Here is a 23925-nt window from a genome sequence, read left to right as displayed (position 1 = left end):
GGGAGCAGAGGACAGCCAGGGTGTCTGTCAGCAGTGGGAAAGCCTTGCCTCCCTCTTCCTGCATTTGCCTGATGAGCTTTGGGAATAGCGCCCCAGAGTACGCCGCGGCTGGCTGGATTATCAAAGATCTTCAGCTGCAATCTTTTCACACGGTGCAAAGTGCCAGCCGCTGAGCAGCTAACCTGATATTGAAGGACACATTGCATTACAGCCTCTGAACCAGCTTTGTTTTAGAAGTGCTGTCTTTTGTCTGTAACTCTTCAACTTTCCGTCTCTTTTTACCTTCACTGGGGCTACTCTCTGCTTCCCTTTTCAGCCCTTATTTTTCTTCTCCTGGTCAACAGTTTACCTCTCTGTGACATGGTTGTGGTTTCACATCATTGAACCTAAATTTTAGTTGTCTGCCCTAAATTGTCCTAAATCTAAACTCCCTTGGCTGATGAAGAAGGAAACACTCCAAAAAACAAATCTTCCCTGCTCATTTTGATTTGTTTTTGGTTGTGCTGGCAGAAATCCTTTCCTGGAGTTTCCAGTATCTCTCTAGTAGATGTAGAGCAAGTCTTATTTATATGTCACCCACTTTTTAGGTAGCCAGAATATAGTGAGATGACTCCTGCCTCTATTCTCAGAGAACTAAAAAGGAAACTTTCTCTTGTAGCTTCCTGGTGGCCTTTTTAAATAAACATAAACATATGGAACGCTTTAGGGGGTTTTCCTTTTGAAGAACAAAGAGGTTGATATGACTAGACTATTAGGAAGGATTAATGTTGGTACTAAAGTAGTGTTTTCCACCTTTAGTTCACATCAAACTGTTTGCTTCATCCCTACAACAGTTCATACATACAACATGGGGGTGAGCCGTCACCTCCAGATGTGACAGCTGCTGTCTTGCTTAGTCTACAGGGGCTGGATGGGAGGCTTTTGTAGTGAAAGCCATGAATTTTCAGTATTTCTTCCCCAAATCATCTTCTTTCTACCACCTGGGACCCTCAATACAACCAGGAGCCTTGTGCAAGTTCTCACCAATGGGTTAAACTGGCAATTCTCATCACCAACACCCCCTGAATGCTTTTAAAGCATAGTACCCATGGGAATCACTTCACCTAGGACTCAATTACAAATACTCCACAACAGGATGAGACTCTTGTTTCTGGCAGAGATTTACTGTGTGGCGAATGGATCAGCACAGGATGGTTCTGTTCAGCCAGGCACCTCTGCGTCTTCATTGCCCTCCTTGCGTGTTGGTGGGAACATGCCTTTTTAACAGCTTTCAGGAACACATAACTCTAAAGGGAAGGAAAGGAAGAATATTGCTTCCAGTTTAGGCCAGTATTAAATCCACATTTCTGAGACCAAGTATTCAAAAGCATGAGTTCTTCTGCAGAAATCAGGAATTAAACTTTACATCATAAAGGCTTATTTAACATGAAGAAGTATGAAAGGGACAGGTTTTGATTTCAAGTCTTTCAGACCTTTAAATGTAAGTTTCTAACTGTATATGCCAATTCCAGAAGTTAAAGAGCCCTTTATTATTCTCAGCAAACTCTGAGATGATATGCAGCCATCTGACTCCAAGAGCAGCACTCTGAGGAAAAACACCTGTAATTTGTCAGGGTGGGCTGGGGGGCAATTTTAATGAAGAAATTTGATGAAAGGATTCAATTCTTCCATTCACCTCCTCCCCCCAGCCCAAACCTGGAGGTGAAAATGTGAATGCAGATCAATTTAAATCATAGCTTCAGGCTATGGGGTTTTGGCCCTCTCAGTGTTTACTGTTAATATCAAAGCATGAAGAGTTCTACATGTGGAGCAATATTTTTTTTTATCAAGCTAACACTCTTTTCTCTGAGTGTAGCTAGAGAGCTTCAGAGATGTGGCAGAGCTGGGTGGAGAGATGGACATCCCTGGCTCTTATCCCTGGCTCTTCCTCATCACCACCACTGACCACCTCCCTCGCATCACCAGGGCTGGTAGCTCTGCAATCACCTTCAAACACAGTTTCCTCAGATTGGCCTGGGTCGCTTTTTGGAGCACTTAACCAGCAGTTGAGCTGGTGGGTTGGGGAGGGAATAGAGATGAACAGCTGGAGAGTAATAACTTTCTAAGGGGATCAGCTGCCACTGGAACAGCACGTCTGATCACAGCTTTACTGCCAAGCATCTGTTTTCCTCCTGCCTCCTGATGTGGTCCAGCTTCTTTGCTCTGACTCTGCTCCCTTTCATTTTGGCGATTGCGTTTCTCCAATCCTTATGTGTCCTCCTGGGTACAGAAATGGCTCAGCAACTCCTTGTCAGTGCAATTGAGACTTGCCCCCCAATCCCCTTGGGTGCTGCTCTGCCTAACAACGTCATGCCAAACTGGCTTAATCAAGCTCCCCTGAAACAGTCAGATCTCTGGGGAGTCCAAATTTGTATATTTTCATAAGCAGAGTAATATCACACAGAGTATTGAATGACAGTTAAAAACCACATCTGGATATTGCTCTATTATAATACATCCATAGCCCCAAGGGGAAGCAGTGTGGTTTAGTGATTCATTAAACCTGGATTTTATTCCCAGCTCCTCCATTGCCTCCTTGGGTGACCTTAACTAAGTTTTTTTCACTGTCCCATGTTTCCATTTTGCCATCTGTGAACACGAGAAGCAATGATGCTACCTCCTGCCCAAAGGTCCTCAACATCTTCTGAAGACAAGTGCCAAGTGTTTCTGCTGAGCCTCACATACCATCTTCACTTGGGCTTGCATGACAGCCGGCAGTGTGCTCCACGCCTTTTCTCCCCATGCACACACAGGTTTCCCACGTGTAGGTACATCTCTGCGGGCTCTGTGAGGCTCTTGCACATTTTTCCCCTGCCTCCACAACTGGCCATACCCAACATAGCCAGAGCTGTGATCCCATGCCTGCTGTATGAGACCCAAAAGCAGAAGGGATGGCAGATCACAGAGCAGCATCTGGGGACTGTGCCATCTAGCGTGTCCTCCTAGGAAGCACCGTGTTCAGTGGCAGTCCTGTCATCTCACCAGCTGTGACAGATGTATTTCATGGCCTGACATACGAGTTTGCCTCTTTGTGTTGGCAGAGAGTTCTGTGCAAGTTGAACCTCCCAGTCTCCCTTCTTACATAAAAAGAAAATCTTTGGGAGAAAAATAAAATAAAATTAATTAAAAAAAAAAAAAAAGTAAGAAAGAAAAACAAACAGTGATTGCGACATAAAAAATTGTGTCCCTTGGAGATGGTCAGCACAAAGTAGTGTTTGTCCCTCTGTGTGGTATATAGCTCATCTAGCTGTAACCTTCTGAGATACAAACAGTTAAGCTCCTAAAGAGCACAAAGTGACAAGCCCGTCTTTCCCTTTGAGAAATATTCCCATATTTCCCAGGTTACAACCCACTAGATAACAACCTTGAGCTGAATGTTATCACGGCTGAGATTTCCCACCGCAGCAACATACAGGATACTTTTTGGTTCACTACCCACCCCTAAAAAAAAAATGCATACAGCTAAATAAAGTGAAGGTTCACAGTTCTGACAAAGCCTTTCAGTGGGAATCTGGGACGCTTTTCAAGTGTTACCGACTGCTTTATTTTCCCATGGCTCTTTCCAAGATAATAATTGCTCCGCAGATGTTTCCCTCAGGACAGTGAGATGTTCAGGTACTGGGGCGAAAGCTGAGGCTTTGAGCTATCATTCACAAGGCTACTGTTACCTGCTGTGTTCTTGCAGAGTGCAGCCTTTTCCCATCACAGAATTTCTTAGGCGTCTGGTTTATCAGAAATGTTGTAAATTTGAGCCCTCTGGCTAACTGTGCCTGATTTATGTGAATGATGCGGTTGTATCTGTATGCAACACGAATAAGAAAAGGGAAGACACTTTATTTCTGCCACACACAGCAACTTGCACATGCCCAAAAACATGACTCTGAAATATGTTACTCAGCACTTTGGGAAGTTACGGCTGCTAGACATCCAAGAAGGTTTGTGTTCCATCTTTCAGCACAATCCCAACTTCTGAACAGGTCCTGCAAAAATAAAAATGCAATGCTTTGTTTGACTTTTCCACATTACATGTGCCTTTCTCTATCCTCCAACTTGCAGAAGCCATGTGGACTCTGCTTTTCTTTGAGGATGGAGTAGCACCTTAGGGAGACAGGACTTCACGCCACAGTGTCACAATGAAGATGGTAGTTATCACCCTTCCTAGTAGTGCTGCCTCTTCTTCCTCCTTCATTTAAAAATAGGTCCCATTAAACAAGTGACTCAGGCCTTGAGAACAACTATCCCCTCGTGTGGTAATTTAAGGTCTATAAAAGTCAGCCCCACGGGCACTTACTGAGTCACAAAACCAGAGTGGACAATGTTTATGACTGTTTTTGGTGGGTATGGTTACGCAAACTCACATGAGGGGAAGAACAGCTTCCATTTGTGGTGCAAAGCCTGGCCATCTGTCTGCTAGGCTTTGTCTTGGTTGGACACCTGGGGAGAATGTTGGATGTGCTCGCGGTAGTCCTACTAAGTGATGTATGGGCTAAACCAAGACATGGGGGTGGTAAGTTCAGGTACCAAGTCAAATCCAAAAGCAGAAAAACCACGCTGAAAGTGCAGCACATACAGGCCTAATGCAAATGAAAGGAAGGGCTGCTTCATATCCCATCAAACAGGAAAATCATTCATTTTGAGGAACTGATAGCACAAAATTGTATCCCCCTTTCTTCTGAATCTGCTCACAAAATACTGGTTTTACCTGGGTTGAAAAGAACTAGGCCAGAGCTGAAAATTACCAGTGTTCCTCTGTAGGAGCAGGGAATGGGACTAGCCTCCCTTTCCCACCACCTACCCTGCCTAAATAGTGCGACATCCTAATAGCTGCTCCTCAAGACTTGATGATGAGGTCATTCAGATAACTGAGAACATGGTGCATAGAAAGATCTCTTTCTTCCCTTCCCATATAGCAGCCTTTACACAGGACCTATGAAATTCAAGGACTATCTTGCAGTCTTCCCTCTGCTGCTGTAGGTCCGGCCAACCCATGTGTCACATGCTTCCAGATACATCAGAGATTCTATTTTCTCTGCAAGTATAGGGGAGAGGAAAGGACTGAGAATCCCCGAATACAGCTGCAAAACTTGGCTTTGACTTTGTTGGGCAGAATGTTGAGCACTACGGAGGTCTGGCCAGGCATGGATTTCTGTGGAGTTAAAAGAAAAATGCACTCCACCTTACATTTCTCTCTTAAACTGGTCTTTCTTTGCTTCTTTCCTGTATAACAATGGAATAAATATTTTCTGCCTAGTCACATTTGTGCACACACACACTCATACAGACCAGCCTGGAAAAGAAGCCAGATATATCACTTGGGATCTTATCCAACAGTCTCCTAGAAATAGAAAGCCAACAAGAAAAAAACACTTGGTCACTGCCAGATTCCAGTGCCTCTGTCTGAGCTGAGCTCCTTGGAGCCAGAGCGGTCACTGTAATGTCAGGACATTGGCTTTCATCAAAGCTGTGTTCGTTGCAAGGAGCCCTGCTTGGGAAAGGCAGCCAGCCCCACAGACGATCAGAGGGGGTGATCTTTGATCTTCAAAGCTTCCTGAGAGCCTGCAGTGGTATTGAGAGACTGAGCCACTGCCTGATTTTGGCTAGGAGTGGCAATGCTCTTACAATGTACAAACTCACAGAAATTGTTTTCCATGTAAACCTCTTTTGCCAGAAACTCAGGACTGTGACTTCACTTGAGTATTGTCGTTATAGCCTGAATAGACAGAGGGCGCAGGACAAAGCTCAGTTTGGAACCAATTTTTTTTCTGAAGGACAAACAGGCCAAAAACCTAATAACACTATCTTTGTCCCCGATGCACTTAGATGCAGATTAGGGTAGTAGCTTGAGGGACCTCTTTAAACCTTGGACAAGCCACATTCCTGCAGAAGCTGCCCAAACTCACCCTACTGGGCTACCCCACAATGACATCTACTTTATGAGAAAGCATAACACCCTCCTTCCTTCCCCATTGCACAATCCTGCAGGGGAGAGAGAAAGTAGGAGGATCACCTCCCTGCAATCAGCTAATTAATTAGTACATGCCTGGGTGTAATGCTTTCAGCAAATCCCTGTCTGTTTGCTAATTAGTATCATTAGCTGGTGCCCCAGGGAACTGGCTTTGATTATCCTTCTCTTACTGATTATACAGGAACAAGGAGGCAAGTACTTTCATTGGTCATAAAATTATTTCAACTCTTCTAAAAGCCCATCTAGAGCCTTTAGCTCTCTGACCTGCTGTGCTGATGAGTCATCTATTCACTGACTGAAAAGGATTGCTTCTTATTAGCTAACACCTGTCTTAGACAACCAGGCACGTAGGCACAGAAAGAGGAAAAAAAAAAAAAAAAAAAAAACACTTTCACTACCTGTCTTTTCTGCTTTGTTTGGAGATTTATGTATTATTTTAGGCCTAGTCTAAGAGAGAAGGTGTATTTTCTTAGGTCATTCTGTAAGAGCAACTCCCTACCCCAGATTCCTCGGTGACTCTTGACCGAGCTGTGTAAGAACAAGTTAGGTTCATCACTATTATTACTTTATTACCTGTGGATAGTTTTTACCTGCACCCCTCAGATCTCCAACAACGCCTGGATGCCTGGGATCTCCAGGATCCATGGAAGAAGAGAAAGAACTGAGCGTCTCCTGCAAAACATCCATGATCAATCAGGAGTTCCCTCTGTAGATGTAGATCTGTTCAGTTGTCTCTGGATTACTAAGCATAATGGGCACCAAATAAATAAATAATAAAACTTTTCTTTAAGCAGGATATATTTTATGGAGGTTCACTAGGTAAGCTGGGATGCCACCACTCTTAGTCTGGTCCTTCCCTTTGCACCTGGAGGGGCTGAGTATGACAAAAGACAAAGGCTCCATGCAGCTGGTATACTCCCTACTGAGTCTGAATTTCTTTCCAGTTATCCTGCCATACCTATATATGTTTCCCCTGTTGACTGCCCACAGAATCTTCCAGTAATTTCAGTTTTACTAGCAGAAGTCACATTTCAAGCCCATGTGCTCAAACATTTTGTCAAACCAAACGTTTATGTCTAGGAATGAAGACACATGCTTTTATGCTCACTCTCCTTCAAACTGGAACTTGAAGCTTGGGAAAACAGATATGATTATCTGTGTCACTCAGCTTGAGATAAAACTTGATAAAACCTACATTCAAATAAGGTGCCAATCAAATTAATGCAAAATAACCATGAACCATCCTCTCTTCATGGTTAGATTAATAGGATGAATTAATAACTGCAAATTACTTAGTTCAGAGGAGCACTTCTGTAGTAATGATGGACACTCTTAAACAATCATGAGGAACTCTTTCACCCCTTTGTAGGCAATCTTCTTTTGTGCCAGAACACGGAGAGTGGTGGAATGAGAAAATGGGACTTGCAAGAAGAAACTAATAATGTCATACAAAGAAAGAAAGAAAAAAAAAGAGATTGGAGGGGGGGGGGGGGGGGGGGGGCCAATGGCAAAGGCAAGGGCATAACTGTCCCAGGTCTGACAGATAAATGTGAAAGTGGTTGGTCTGTAGCTGAGTGCCCTTTTGCTGTAAGATAGAACTGAAAAGAGCTGATAGTAAATGCAGAAGAAAATGAAATGTAAGCAGACATTTTTAGCTCTCAAAGATTAGTCCACCATATGCATTTATAGTGCTTGGTAGGGACAAGAGAGGAGAAGAAAGACACTCTAAAATCCTAGAAGTGCTTTTCTACCCACAGAAACAGGAACGTTGTCCAAGGAGCTGAAAAAAAAAACAATAGATCAGTCTATTGCCAAACGACGCAAAATGGCTGACTTATGCAATTATCAGAGCCTCTATCACCAAGCAGAACAATATGCCCAAATTGAAAAGGAATGTTAGAAAGACATGGGAAGACTCAACTGAACCAGTCATATGCCAGTTTCAAAATCAGGGTTGGAAGGAAGCCGGGAATACATTGTACGAGACAAAAATTTACAAATGTTCTCATTCATCTTCCTGTCAAGCAAAGTGGGCACCCAGAGCAAAGGCCCAGCTGCCTTTTGGGTAAGGAGTTCTTCAGACAAGCTGACCTGTCACCCTATGTAGCCTAGTACGCAGATGAGGTATAAGCTGGAGCGTCATCCTGCGCAGTTTCTCAAGAGCATGTTGTGGAACAGGAGCCAGGATCCAGGAAAACAAGACTGATGAAACTGCCTGACCTTCTCACAACGCCCATTACAAGACAAAACAATGAAGAACCTCAGCCAGCAGTTACTGGGCAAAGAAACCCCATTTCACATCATCTACATTCATAGTTTATCCAGGAATTGCTCCTGGGTCATGTTTGACCTGATCATTGCTACTGTCAGGCAAAAGGTGAATTTTCTAATTTTAATAAATTAAATTATAATAAATTCAATTTTAAAATTGCTAACACACTCTCACAGAAAGAAGCAAAACACAACAAATTTATTAGGTCAACCATTCTTAAATTTCTTTTTGCAGCCTTGATAGCAGCCACAATGACCCACATTAACACACACGTATATAATGCACCCCCCTGTGCTACCAGTTTTAGTTCTGTTAGAGCCTGCAGCAAAGGAGTAGCAGTGGTAAAGGAAAGTAAGGTATTTAAAGAACGTATCCTACTCTGAATGAGAAGCTGAATCTTAACCTAGGACTACTGCACAGATCCCCTGTCAGAGCCAATTATTTCCTCAGAATAAATCATGTTCCTAGGAGGAAGAGACATCAGTGGAAATAATAAATCTTTGTTTGCGTAACAAGCAGGTTAGTGGCCATGGGCTCCACTGAAACCAAACAACAAGAACTGGGTCACTCTCATCATTAAAAATAATAATAATAATAATAATAATAATAATAATAATAAATCAATCCTTCCTGGGCATTTTTGTAAAGCAGATATTTGGCTAGGAATCAGCTCTTCTGCTCAGTAGATATCAAATAGATGCCAGAACATACCTTACCCATCAGAAAATCAAATGGAGAACAGACTCCTGTGGTCAGAAGACAAATGTTCATTCAATCATCAGCCCACTTGTGTAGTGTTATGGTGGCAGAATACTCTGAAATTCTGCTTCCTAAGAGCACGTGAGCTAACACTATCCTTCCTCTCTGATCTAAGCTGTAGTTCTATGGATTTTAACATCATTGCTAGCACATCAGCTACCTGAGCAGGACATGGCATTTGAGATTCATTTTACTGTCTCTTATAAATGAGACTGTTTAAATGGATTGTCATACAACTGGGAGGGATGGTGCAATGCTGAAGTATAGGGAGTGAAGAGTGCTTTATTCTCCAGACATTCTTATTGTGGAAGGATGCGTGCTGCATTCAGCCATGACTTGGTCCTCCCTCTTCCTGTGCTGGGAAAAAAAATGTACGTAATGTACCTGACCTGACCCAATGTACCTGGATCTCTTTAGCTGAAAACTTGCTCGGGTCCCAAAACACAGAATGGTAAAAATGCAAGAAGTTTCGCAACACAATAACGACTCACTGTCCTTATCATCACCTGCCCCGGCTGCCTTGCTCATGTGGCCCGACCAATTTCTGAACAAAAGCTGATTTGTCTGGGATGCAGCTATTTTTAAGAACATGTACCAACTGATTGCTCACAAAGCCTTCATTATTCAAGTCTGCAGTGAGGGCTTTGCAGATGTGAAAATGCTTTTATATGTTGCACACAGCCATGAGCCTGTATATTTTCTCTTTTTGTTTTGAGAAGAAAAGTTGGAACAAAGATAGCAGTACTAAACCAGAGTCCCTTTTTCTTGCTGGTAATCCTATTGGACCCAGTCCAATTCTGTGTCACCGTGTAACTCTTTCCTCTCTCGCAGTGTTTGCATCATATCCTTTTTTTCAATATTTCCTTGAAGAAAAACTGTATGCTCTGCTAGTATTTGAGATGTAAATAGAATCTCTGGTTGGCATCACCAAAACCTTTTCCTATATTTCAGGTTTTTCTTAAATTATGTGAGTCAAATATTTCATAAACCAGTTCCTGCTCCATCCAACCATAAGCTTCTAGGTCAATGGAAGTGTCATCCTTCTGCTGTAATAGGAAAATCAGCAGTTACTCTACAAAGTAATGGTGTACCCAGGCTGTTAAGAAAGAGCATTTTTATCTTTAGGGCAGTTTTTTATCTTTTCAGAGCAGTTGAAGTACTTCAGCTCTGGGAAATAAAATTGGTCTTATTCTTTGTATTTTAGATATTCCTGTCATAAAATCTCTTATAAAAATGTTACATATTTCATAAATGTGACACCTAAAAATTTACTTTCTAACCAGAAAATGTTAACCTTATTAAAAACTTATCTTGAAATAGACAATCATCAAAATCCTTGTGTGTACATGGAGTTTTTTGCTTTCCGTGCATTGTTATTTTATGAGAGAAAAGACGTTTCCTTGGGAAATTTCCAAACTATCTTTACTTTACTATATTGTCTGTTTGTGTAGTATCTGAACCCTGGTTCCCTAAAATCGGTAGCAATAAACATTTGTTTAGGTTTGAATTTTCTGGTCACTTATATCCTGCTTGTCTCTGGGACAAGATGATCGGTAAATGCAGAATGACAGTAAGGCTCTGTGGAGACAGTGGTAGGCTCATGCTCTTCTGATCAGATCAGTCCCCCTCACCTGTGCTGGACAGATGGGGATCTGTTGGACCTATGCATTCTTGCATTCTATTTTGCATGAAGCCAAGAGCCCCTATATACCTGTCTTTGTTTTCAGAGGGAAACAGAACACAGAGGGTATGAGTAAATCAAAGTCATTTATTTATTTTTTTTATTTTTTAAGCTTGCCAGCCCTCTTTGGTCTGATCCAGACTCTTGAGTAAATGTTTCCCTGTTCTTTGACAGCCATGCAAAGCCATAGGGTTATATTTGCACAGTTTGTGGTGGTTCCATTGATTTGGTAGTTGGGTTTCAAACACAGTGGCAATGTGAGGAAAGGTCACACAGACAGCAAGAGCTAGTCCCTCCTAACATACCTGCCATGAAACTGGGCCTCAAAACTTTCTGTTCTTCTTTGGAGATTGCTGCTAAGCTGCAATTAAATCATATCAAGAATGAATGGAGGGGATTGTTTTATAGATTTTGTCCATCTTGCCAGTGGGATGACAAAGTCTACATAGAATTCTGGGATAGTCTAAATGACAAATGTCCACTGATGCAGCTGTGTAAACACCACATGAAATGTGTCAGGAGATAACTGCCCAACATTTCCAGTTTTAAACATTTCATTTTTTAAGTTGAAAAAACTTAGAGAGACCATGAATCTAGGAGCAGAGAGGCCATCCTAGCCCTGACCCATAGTGCTCCACTGGTTATGGCTGGGAGAAATAAATTCCCTAACAGCATGGGAGAGCACTGTGTTGAATCTGAAGCCTCTCTTTCCCCCTAGAAAAAGAGGTTCTTAACTGAGAACCCTGGTGTCTCACAGAGGATTTGCTGCAGACCTAGCCACCATGCCCATTCAATGACTCATTTGAAAACAACCATTTTCTGAGAGTCTTTGTTTATGGATATTTGAGCAAATAAATGTCAGCTCCTCCTCTCTAGTTATTAATGATACAGTTGCTTGGCTCTGTCTGCAAAAATTCTGCATCCTTATCTGGTGCCTCATCTCAGACACAAACTGAATGACCGAGATAAGCCATGTGCATCTCCTGTACTTCAGCGTCATCAGCAACAGCTAATCTCTGGGATCACCAACCAAACTCTACCTGCAGGGGATCCATGGGGGCGGATATTGTAACAAGAGCTATCATCTATTCATGTCCAAATATCCTTCTGGAATCCCTGGGAAGGGGATAGCACAACTTTGTCAAAGAAAAACAGGATTAAGGTGACCTTTGTGGGAGTGGTCTAGACAACCAACCTGGTAGTCAGCTCAAGAAACTAAGGACCTTCTGATTCTTCTTTCTTTTCAGATCATAATTTTCATAGAGATTTGCATACTGATCACTGAAGATTCTGGTACAAGAGCAGTATAGCAAAACAGGTTGGATTTTTTTTTTATATATAGAAAAATGCAGTTTATCACAACTTAAACTGTTAAAAAGAGTTCGAACAATTTAATTTTGCTTTAAAAGCCATAACTGGAGAAGCATATGTTCTATTTTTTAATTCAAAATTAAAATTCCATTTTAAACTGTAAACTGTATAACAATTTTATTTAAATCTTAAAATCTAAGCAAAGCATTTCAAAAATATGATTTGTTACAGTTTGTCAATCCAAAGAAATTGTTCATGTTTAACATCTTTCTCAACAATTCAAGAGAAAAAAAATGAATAAAATGTTCAAAGATCTCAAAAATGTCCATAAAGGAAAAGTTTCTTTCATCAACTTGTATTTGTCTATCAAAGGCAAACAAACTGTTTTGACTTTACCTCATAAGTGCAGTGACAGTAATGGACAAATAGACTAGAGTAAAACTGTAACTTCTAAGTCATTCATTTTTTCTTTCTCATTTTCAGGCAATTTATTTTTTTAAAAAGGGCATGACGGATATCTCTAATAACTTAATCTTTAATTTAATTCATGCACTTGTACCAGCCACCACCATTTCTCTCCCTTATACCTTTCATCTCTTATGAGGTGGAATCCAGCTGCTCATTCTCTAATGTAAGTCCCTGATTAACTTCTTTCTACACTTGCAGTTACTGTAGCAAAGAGGCATGAAAATGATTTTATTGTTTTTGGAGCCAGAGACCTGGATTGTCCTTTACTTCCTAGCTCTCTTAAGCTAGGATACTGCAGTCTCAACTATGATTGGTCCCAAAATGCTCATGAAACTTCCTATAGTCCATGTTTCCAGACAGAACTAAGGATTGTCTTTTGTCTGAGATACTCCTATAGACTTACTGCCAAATTGTCTGAGTGTCTCATAGTCTTCCCTGTATTTATTTTCCCAGCATTTCTGGGAAAACTCTGTTAGGAATCAGACAGATTAAGGCTCTCCCTGAGCCTAGATTTTTCTTAGGTACCTGACACTTGTTCAAGTGGAAAACTCCCACTCATTTAAAATGAAAGTAAAGCTGTCGAGTACACTGGGAGGCCACAGATACAGCCACTTAATTATGGCAGCTTAGCAAGTTACCACCTCTTCCTCTGAGGTTTACAGTAACCCCTTCCACTTCATGGTTAGGTCCTGGTCAAATATTCACAAGTGCACCAAATGATGAGCAATGGCATCACTCCCTCAGCACATGTAGCCGCACTCTCATATTAAAGTTTATGAACCTTCTAAATGCAAGTAACATGTAATTGTTCAGAAATAATATATATATATATATATCCATAGGCCTGTTCATGTAGTTTTACTGCTTGGTTTTCATCCCAGTCCATTAGAAATAAGACAAGAGTTCATGTTTGTTTATCACCTTTATTTTCTCAGGTTTTACTTCCTCATTTGCATGTATGGGAATGCACATTTCAGCTGGGGAACAGTATATTCATCTTGGTTTTAATTCTCAGTCATTTTGAGGTTACTTTCTAATGCATCAATTGTCAAACATTCTTCTAAATTACTTATCTGGGGTCACATGCCGGCAGGATCCATTCCTGCATCAGTTTTGGATAGGGGCTATACTAACATCTTCAGGACTGAAACATCTTTCCTGACATTGCTCTTACAACATTTATGCTGGTTACTCCCACAGCTGAAACTGTGGTGTACCTTAGAAATAATTCGTGATACCAGCTAAAAACGTAAAAATAAAGGGAACCCACCTCACTTTTGCAAACATATTAGGAATTGTGACAAAAATCCACAGTGTCTCAGAGCTGATAGGATATTATCCTTTGAGCTAGCTTTGATTCTGTCTCTAAATCATGTTCCTCTTCAGACTGAGGTTGTTACAGAAAGGCGTATGGGTTCCATCTGCCTCTGCTCCTCAGCTAAAGAAGTAATGACCTTTGGCAAAGGAGCAGGCTAATGGGCTACGGGCAATAACTCCAAGGTGTAAATGAGGCAGGTAAATATGCCTGGCTTAATTAGCTCAGAGCTTGCTCACAGTTTCAGTGTAGACCCAAAATAAGATAAACCCAATAGTCAGTGATAGGAACTTAACTCTGTTATTCTGCTATCTACAAAGGCAGGCAGATATTAGATAGATAGACAGATAGATAGATAGAACAGCCTGAAGTCATTTTAGTGATAAATCTATTTATTTCACTGTATTTATATGGGATAATCTTCTTGGCTGAAAAATGCCCTCAAAAGAAGTCCCTGCGGCGTCAGTTTGCACAAACAAAGGCAAAGCAGCAACAAATAAATAATTCCATAGTGCATGTTGCATAGGACATGAAACACAAGGCAAGCATTTCGCCCCTGGAATGTTTCCAGAAAAATCTTACCAGAGGCAGTTTTGAAGGAGATGCTCCATGTTTGTTTGGGGATCTGTGCACACATGCCATTATTCTGAAGGCAAAAGAAATTCATTTGTGAAGCTGCACCATGAAATGCAAAGAAGTTGGTGTAAGATCAGTTCCAGGGTCATGTGCTTGGGTTCACTTATTTGCTAAATCTGGGTAATCTTTATTTTTTAAGGTTATGTTTATTTGGATGGGAATAGATGTGGAGGGTGGGGAAAAACCAAAGGTAGGGAAAAAATAAGTTAATTTTCTGGGGAATCTGTTTCAATGTATTTACACAGAACAGCCTTTGTGGAGTGGAAAAAGGTTTTGGAAAAAACTCCAAGCAGAAGATTAAGGGCAAGGGAAGGGTCACACTTTTCTGAATCATCTGTTATCATCAGAGACAAGATACTGATTGAGCTGAGCCCTGGCATGTTCTTGTCTGCCCTCTTTAATACTCCTGTCACAAGTATTTTAGTCTTCTAGCCAAAGATTTCTTCTCTAGCTATTGATCTGTCTCTGTTATCCAGCAGGACCTGAAACAAGATAGATAGTCACGGAGACACTGTCTTGAAAAATAGTCAGGAGACAATTGCTTAAGCACAACCCATTTTAGACTTCCTAGGGTATCATTAGCATCCTCAGGGACCCTTCAGATGTGGGTCAGGAACTAGGAGAAACAATCTCCACCCACCTCATTCTGCATATCCAACAGAGGTCAGGTGGGGCATTCCACCAGTCCTGAAAATCCCACGTTAATCTTAGTCCTTCACACATCATAAATGTAGTGCTTTCACCACCAGAAACACAGCTTCATGAAAAACAGAAGTCCTCCCAGGCTGATGCCCCCATAATTCCCTGGCCTTTCTGGTGTTATGCCATTTGCCCATCCATCTTCTGTATCTAGAAGAGTCTGTGAATGTCTTCTGTCACCAAGCAGTGCCACTGAAGGTGTCTGCGTTGTGTGCAATCTCTGTGGTCCCAGCATCATCCTCTAGACCTCAAATCTGCTGCATCCCAAGTCCAATGGCAAAGTGGCTCCCCACACATCTGTTCACACAGCAGACTTGAGGAGACAGGATCAAGGCAGGGTTGGGCTTATGGACATCTGAGTGCAAATACAGCCACTGGATCAGAGGACCTACACCCACCTGAAGATACGAGCTGTTGGATGGAGACCACGTTCCCATTTCATACTCCATACCACAGGCAGAGGTTCAGAGCAGTCCTGTCTCAAGAAGCAAAAGTGAATAATACCCTGGGCCACCTGGCCTTAAAGAGGTTCAGCTAATTCATTTGTTTTACCATGTAGATAAGCTTTCATCAGACTCTTCATCATCTTGTTTAAACACAAAGCTGGTGAAACCCATCTACCTTTTAACACATTATTCATTCTGTTCCTTTCCTTTTTAAAATTCCTCACCGGTGTTCAAATACCAGGAGTCAATGTCACTGTCAGATGTGTCATTTAAGTCCCAATAAATCATTATTAATACCAGTATTGTTTAGAAACATGGCTATTAATAGAGTGCTCCAGTGGAAATGCAGAGAGGCAGCCAAGCCAGAGGTTGATGTGTGAGCTGGCATCACCCCCTTTTTGACAACAGGGACTCCCCCTCTATCACTTGAGATGTCCAGTAGACAAAGAGACAAGGGGAATGTCCCATCTGCCTGGTAAAGGCAAACCCCTGCACGGGCCCATGGCAAGCTGAGCCTGCCAAGGGAGATAGGCTGTGTCACAGAGAAATACATAAAAAATCAACATTTAGCTCAAAGCTGGAAGCGATGGTTCACAATAGCAAGACTGTGCTGTACCCAACCGCCTTTCATTAGCAGCTGGCTCAGAGAGGTATTTCGACATCTCATGGCAGACTGGACCTTCTCTCATCCCCATGTGGGAGTGCTCACTCCCCCGTGCACATCGATGTTGTGATGAGTCAAGGCAACTTTGATGGATGGATGTTTGAATTAGCTGGGTAGCACACGCCGACTAGCAAAGCACATGGAGACCAAGTGTTTATTTTTCACATACAGCAGCATAAATCCCAAGCACCCATCCCTCCCTCAAAGGCGAGCAGCCTGGCTCTCAATGCACACCATCCCTCTCCATCCCACCTGCCCCTGTGCCGGAGCTGGCTTTCTAGCTTTGCTGTCTAGCTCACAAGGCTGGCTGAGGACCCTCATGCAAGGGGTCTGGAGGGTGCCTGTGGAGAGAGGCAGAGGTGCTGACTGGAGAGACATGGCAGGGAAGGGGAAGTGTCTGTTGGTGGTCTTGTTGAGCACCCAGAAGGCTCAGAGCTCAAAAAAGTAAAGCCTTACCTCTGAATTGTAAGAAGTTGCTGCTGTTTTTGCCGTCAGACATCACACTCATGAGATTAAATCCTTGGGAGTAAGATTGCCCAGGAATACAGACCCCTCTCTGCCCCTCTGGTGATTAAAATGATGTCCCAGACCAAGCTCCCATCACACTCTTCGTCCTTTGCCAGGTGAATTTCATTATGAGACACCACCAGGGAGCCTGGACTGCTTCTGGCTTTTGTGTCTTGCTTTCCCAAAACACTGCCTTTTCAAATTGCTTCCCCTACAGAGAGCAACCCGAGGCAGACCAGTTCTACGGAGCTCCCTTCAGGAGGCATTTGCTACAAGCCTGTAGGAGCATGCAGGAGAAGACCACACAATAACTTGTCTGCAGTCATGGGCCATGCATGGGCAGCTGAGGAAAGGTGTGATTAGGGCAATGGGAAATAAGCCTCTGATCTTCTGTAAGCACATCTCAGAGAACGTGCGTGTGTGTGTTTTGGCAGGGGTGAAGGAGGATGAAGGGCAAGTCTCACAGCTGCAGGTAGCAGCAAAGATAGGGAGATATTTCCCGTCTCGCTCTTCCCCAAATCCATCACTGTAAATAGTTTGGCTTGCTTCCTCCTCCTCTTCTTTTTTATGCTTTCTAAGACTCTGCAGCTCACATGAAAACATGCAGCCTTAATTGGCATTGTCAATTCCAGCTGACAGATCTCCTGTAAAACACACCCAGCAATAAAAAGTGTAATGCCTTAACCCTCCCCTACAACGAAGTTCAATTAAAGTGAGACAAGGAAGACTCCAATGGATGGCTGTAGGCAGACTTCAATTTGCTAGATTTATGAAAAAATGCAGCAATTGTGCCAATACTTTGATGAGGACCACTTTGTGCTAACGAAATTAGGTGGTATTTACTCACTGGAAAACATTAAACCCTGATGAACTAATGGGTGGGTTTTAAGGCTGCCCTAGGTGCTTCATCATGAAATACAACCTGTTGTGATTTACCAGCAAGCATTCAGCTCCTACCCACTCTCCTGATCCTCATGCAATCCTGACAGTTTGCTTTCCTTCCCCTTTCCAGTACTGCACAGCTTGGGACTCTGCATGCACTTTCTCTCTCCTGCACAGCTTCACAAAGACTTGTTGATGTTTATGTAGAAAAGCCTCCATTGATCCAGACTGAAGAGAAGAAGTGGGGAATGTGAGAAGAAGCACCTCCCTCTACCCAGCCATTTCTATCCTACAGTCTGATGGAGATCTTTAAGGACTGATTCAGCTTGGGGCTGTGCCCCAAGACTTCAGCCCCTCCAAGGAGAGCCTCAGGTGGGAGGTAAGATGAAAACACAAACTCTTCCCCTTACCTCTTGACCCCATGGTATTTCAACCCACCCAAGTCTCCTACTTCACCTGCCAAATTCACTGCAAGCCATACATTTACCTTTAGGATAAATATAACCCACCTTGGGAATCAAGGCATTTACTGGATCCTTTTGCCCCAACATTTTTATGTAGGAGTGAGGTGACTTTTGGGTTGTTTGCTGCACAGTTTCTGGGGAGGTTTGCCCCCTTTGTGTACAGTTACACCACCTCCCCTGCCCGTTCCTTGGCCACAAGCTACCACTGCAGCATGTGGAGGTTACAGAGGAGCAGAGTTAATGGTGCTGTGGTCACAGGGAGTAGGGGAGCAAGCCAAGGCTGGGTGAGGAAGGTAGAGTGATAATGCAGCAACTCTCTGGAGCCTTCCCAAGGGAAACCACAACCAGATGTGCTTGTGGTGTTGCAGCGGGACCTTGGGGAGAGAGTTAATGGGGACCCTTTGATCTTTGTCTCCAAGGCAGTCTGAGTGAGGTGGCCAGGTTTGCTCAGCAGGTGGGAGGTGGAGGAGGAAAGGACAAGACATGTCCTGAAGGCTGGTGGAAGAAGACTCTCCCCATGCCCTCAGGCAGTGGGCTGAGAAGTGAGGCAGCAACTGAGGTGTGAGGGAAGAGATAGGAAGGTCATGGGAATTGTCCTAAATCCTTGGATTTGTGTTTTGTCATCAGCAACTCCTGCAAGAAGAGGAGAGGTCCCAGCTGGTGGCAGAAGTGGTCCCTGAGGAGGCAGTGCCAGCAAACGCTGCTCGCCAGCACCCAAAGCCAAGGCTTCTGAAGCAACGTGGGTGCGATTTTGGCAGTGAGAGCAAGTGAGATGCTCCTCCTGCTTCCCCGCTGCCTCGCTTCTTGGGTGGCCATTTCCCCGGGGCAGAAAGGGAGTGCGAAGTGCTGCGCAATCAGGCGGGAGAGCAAGGGTCAGGTGAGGGACAGGAGGAAAGGGCGAGGAGGGCCGCAGGAGGAGATCAGGATCCTATCCCCACCACCCCCTCAGCTTCATGCAGCTCACCAAGGGCCAGCTTCCTTTCCCCCCCTGCTCCCACTCCCACTGCAGTCCCTCAGGGCTCGGTGCTTGCCGCCGCTGCTCTCCAGCCCTCCGCGTGGGCTGGGACACGGGCCCGAGTCACAGGTTCAGGCCCACGGGGCTGAGCGCCTGCACGCGCTCCTTTGTGCAGAGCAGCGGCGAGGGGAGGGGAAGGTCGGTGCCAACTTTTCCCAGGGTTTGCACTGCGCCTCTCCCCGCTGGGAGCTGTGCGGGGAGGAGGAGAGGTAGGCAGCCAGGAACGCAGGCTATGAGCACAGGGGGAGGCGGAGGAGGTGGCTGCCCGGGACAGGGATGCTGGCTTGTGCTGTGGGGCTCGGTGGTGATAGAGCAGTGTGGGATGCCAGAGATGGAGTGCCTGTGGGGGAAGCTTGTACTGTCTGGCGCTGCTTGGATGTTCCCTCATCTTTGATAGAAACAACTGAATTTGCGAACTTGTTTCCCACAAGAAAGGCCCTCAGTGTTCACAAGGGAACAGATTAGGGATTGTCCTAAATCCTCACGGTGGCCAGGGCAGCAGGGAAAGCCAAGTACCAAATGATTTCCTCGGAATGCAACAAATCTCACAGTGCGATAAGAGCAAAAATAGCTTTCTCTCCACCCTCCCTCCGACCTCAGGCCCAGCACCTTGCAGGATTTTCTTGCTGGACAAGTGCTTTGCAGCAAGAGAAAAGCAGAAGGAAAGCCTAATGAGCACCAGGGTAGATAGGTCTGAAGAGACGTGTGTAGGGTAGTGGGCTGAGCGGAGGAGGTTTTCATCTCTGTCCTCTCTGTCCTTGAAAATGGTCGGTGTTGCCTACAGGGTGTGTAGACCTGCCACCAGACTGACATCCAAAGGTGAATGCAAAGATACCTGAGGGGTGTCTGCAAACTGCTGTAAAATCCCACCACACTCAGTTGCTAGTTTGGAAGTTAGGCCTTGGCCCATGAGAGCTAGAAGTACAACTTTAAAAAATGCAAGTTTTCTTTGTTTGTTTGTTTGTTTGTTTTGTTTTGTTTTACATGATTTGCATGTGATTGTTGCAGCTCATGTATGTTTAAAACCTTTTCTCTAGGTATAAAAGTTACACACATCACCAGCAGAGCACCACAAGAGATGGTAATGCTGACTGAGTGGAGGAAACTCTTCTGTCCTAATTATTGCTCTGCAAATGAGTCAGGAAGGCCTGAAGGGTATTATTTGTTAGAGAAACAGCCTGAACAGTCTTAACTCCTGATTGCTGAAGGAAAGGAAAGATCTCCCTGGGGTTACCACAAGACATTCAAGCAGTTGTTCTCCTTGTGGTCTTTAATCGTTCCATCCCAGATAGTCTTATGTTTGTATCATCAACCATGATGGGGATTATTAATCCTCATCACAGCACAGAACAACAGCATGGTCTCTGTACTGAAAAACTTCACAGTGTAGGACAAAATGGTCCTAAACATCATGGGCAGATGCAGCAGCATGAAGCAGCCATGAAAACTACAATGCAAGGATCACCTTTTAACTCCCCACACTTCAGGGGAACCGATGCACTGCACAGACTGTGATACACCCCAGAAAGCGTTGATTCAATTGAGAGGTAAAATTTCAGCCCTCAAGGGTGAAATTCGCACTGACCATCACACAGCTATTACAATCCATGATTCCTGATAGCAGCAATGGTGGGTTTTAGATTAATTTCCCGTCATTTCATCATTTACACTAAATGCCAGGGTTCTTTGATAAACATTTCAGGCCTTTTTCCAAACAATTTTTTCCATTTGGAGCTGATGAAAACAGGCTGTCAGCACTCCCGGTAGAAACACCCTGCTCACAGCAACAGTTGCTGTCTGGCCTAGTGGTCTTCCTGGAGGAAGTCCAAGTGGGAAGGCAGTCCAGAGGCTCCATTCCCTGAGCTGACTGGGGCTGAAGGAAGACAACCACTATTTCTAGAAGATGATGATGCTCTTCCCTCTGAGTAACTTAGGGGACAGCAAAGAGTTATCTTTCTGAGCCTGCTGGCTCACTCAAAACTGAGGAGGATCAGGGCAGAACCCAGCACTGAGTGAAAGGAACTATTTTCTCAGGGCAAAGCACAGCTTGTCTTCCATGTGTTGGTGCTAGCTGCCTCTCTTCGGTGAGCTCCCCAGTATCTTCTCCCTTCCTTCTTCCTTGCTAGTCTGCAGAGAGGAGCTGACACGCTGGGGCACAGGACTCCAGATCACTGGGGCATTCCTTGTGGGAATAGGATGCTCTTACTCCCAGTACTCTCCCAGCAGAGATGAATGCAGACCTCTTTTCAGCCTGAGAGAAGTCTAGACCTGGACCCAAACATTTTACCACTAGAGTCAATCTCTACCTACAGGAGGTCATCAAACTTAGAGTTATGTCCAAATGCTGTTTTCAGAGACTGCATCATTCTAAGGTAGGGCACATGGGACCTGCTGACTCCAAGACTGAGACCACAGTTGGAAAGAGGTCCCTAAGAGGCAGCTGCAGGCCTGGTAGGGCAACCCAGATTTAAGAAGGTAAGCATAACCATTCCCTGGAGTTCTGCATGGCTCCTGCCCATAAAGGGTCCTGCAACATCTTTCATCTGTGCTTCCAAAGTTTGTCCTTAAGAGTTGAGTTCACTATTGCAATACTAAAAGGCAAATTGTAACCAGATCATAAAGCAGGAGGGAAAGGATGACAGTCTGCGTATTGAGTTATGAGAGTCCAGCAGTTTCTTTTTAGTGTATTTATTAGGCTATTGTCCAAAGAGTCCTTCACTGTTTATGACAGACCATAAATACCATCTGTCTCCCCCTCTCCACCTCCCGAAACAGTTAGCTGTTCTCTGCTGCAATGCTGTTTGCAGGTCATCTTGATAACCTGCCCCACAGGAGGAAGTGACAAAAATAGATCTCCCTGCTTAAAAAATCTCTTTATTTGCACTAAGTGCTGATATTTTGCCACTATTGATGTAATCAAACACCACGTTGATAGCGTGTGAAAAGTCTAAAATAAAGACTCCCTTAATCTGGAAATCAGCACCTGGAAGTGTGCAATCAAGGATAGCTGAAGTGGGGGGAGAGCGAAGCTTGTATCCAGTATACTGAGGCATTGTTTAAGACATCCAGCTTTGCTGAGGGCCAGTGACATCGATAGAAGATAGTTGCTCTATAGAGAGATACATAAAACACATTTTTTTCCTGGCTATACTCCCTTTTCTCATCTGGACTTTTACTCTAGGTGAATTTTAGGCCTTTTGTTGGACCTCTGTTGCTCAACAGAGGCTGCTGTATCTCCAAAAATGTCAGAAGCACCTGCAGTGTATAGTCAGATTAATTAGACAATGTATGAAGAACTCTCCATGGATTAGGTAAATATGATACAGTCACAGAGGCATCTACAGAAGTCCTGAAGTTTCTGGGGAGCTATTACACACGAATGTCATACTCAAAACTACTTGAATTTGGTAGCACTTTTTAGTCTCACACTGCGAGCAAGAGAATTCTTAGATAAAAACAGCTAGTGTGTAGAAGTTGAAGTTAGATATATCCTGGCCAGAAACAAAGTTCAAATGTTCAGTCAAAAAGTCGAAAGTATGATTTATCCCTGAAGCAATCAAATTTTAGCTGATGGTACAACCTCAAGCACCAGAAATATTTTGGTGAGGATGAGTTGTTGCTTTTTTTTTTTTTTTTTTTTTTTTCCTAACTGGTACACTGATTGAAACAGGGAAACCTTCAAGTCTCAGTGTTGCAGAACTGAACAATTAGAGACATCCTTTCCAACTTTATAATCAGTGAATCCAAAACCCTCCAAGAACATCTACCTGGGATCATATAGAAGGTCAGCAGTAGACAGCTTAAGTATCCAGTTAAAGGAGACCTGCTCTTTAATGTTAACTAATCCCAGTGGACAGCTGACAAATGAGCCTATTTAAAGAACTATTTACTGTCATTATTCCAAACTGAAGAACAAATTGTTTTGAAAATTCAGAATTACTTCACAACTGATCAGAGCTGAGGAAAAAGACAGTAAAGGTCAGATGACATATTGTGAACTAGTTTCCCTTCTGTGAAACTGTCTAATCAACTTGACTTAATTATAGAACCCAGCCCCCTCTGAGCAAAGACCGTAATGTAGAGAAATCTGTGGGTAATTTGGACACACACACAAAAAAAAAATCTCACAGAAATCCCTGATGTCCCCATATTGTTTGCATGGGGACTAAGTTGTTCCATACACGCAATTCCTTGTTTAGATTGTTTGCTGCCATCCTCAAGAGAAGATATTGTGGTGGAAGGGGAGAATGAACTAACATACTCTAAACCATTCCTTAGCCTCTTAGCTTCATGTCACGGTAAGTAATGAGTTTGGTACTACATCATGGCAATGTTATGACAGAAAGCAAAGCCCTTCTGACCTCAAATTAATCCTGTCTTCTCTGAGAGCTTTGTTTCAGGCTTCACTGGGGACATGTGTGTGTAACTTTAGATGATATCTGAAGGCATTTCAGATGTTAGCCAAAAATGTGCTTTATATTTATGCTGCATTTTGTTGCGCCTTTCCTTCCAAAATAATCAGGGGAAAGGAGGCGAAATCTCAGGTGGAAAATCCCTTGAGATGCCCCGATCCACAGAGCAAAAAACAATTATCAAAAATGTCACAACTGCATGACCTGTATCTGCTGAAATGTAAGAGATGTGTTCAGGGTTATTGTAGCCACTTAAACTGGAGGCAGAAAGTCAAGACAGTCACACATTGTAGGAAATAGCTGACAATCTCAGATCAAACAGAGGAGAAGAAGCCAATTTATGCTTCTTGGAAATTAGAAAAAAAAAAAAAAAAAAAAAAAAAAAAAAAA

General features: G+C 43.4%; 1 long non-coding RNA gene across 1 annotated transcript; it reads right to left on the bottom strand.

Moving 5' to 3' along the window:
- Positions 1-4498: 4498 nt before the first annotated feature.
- LOC118169617 lies at positions 4499-6026 on the bottom strand. Its single transcript, XR_004752197.1, has 3 exons — positions 5940-6026; positions 4835-4966; positions 4499-4717 (listed from the first exon to the last, which is right to left on the bottom strand). It is a non-coding gene; the product is annotated as an uncharacterized LOC118169617 (long non-coding RNA).
- Between the last annotated feature and the right edge of the window lie 17899 nt (positions 6027-23925).

The sequence above is a fragment of the Oxyura jamaicensis genome, chromosome 7, assembly GCF_011077185.1.
Source record: "Oxyura jamaicensis isolate SHBP4307 breed ruddy duck chromosome 7, BPBGC_Ojam_1.0, whole genome shotgun sequence".
NCBI classification, from domain to species: domain Eukaryota; kingdom Metazoa; phylum Chordata; class Aves; order Anseriformes; family Anatidae; genus Oxyura; species Oxyura jamaicensis.
Note: the sequence above shows the minus strand (reverse complement) of the source record. Positions and strands in the feature narration are given on the sequence as shown.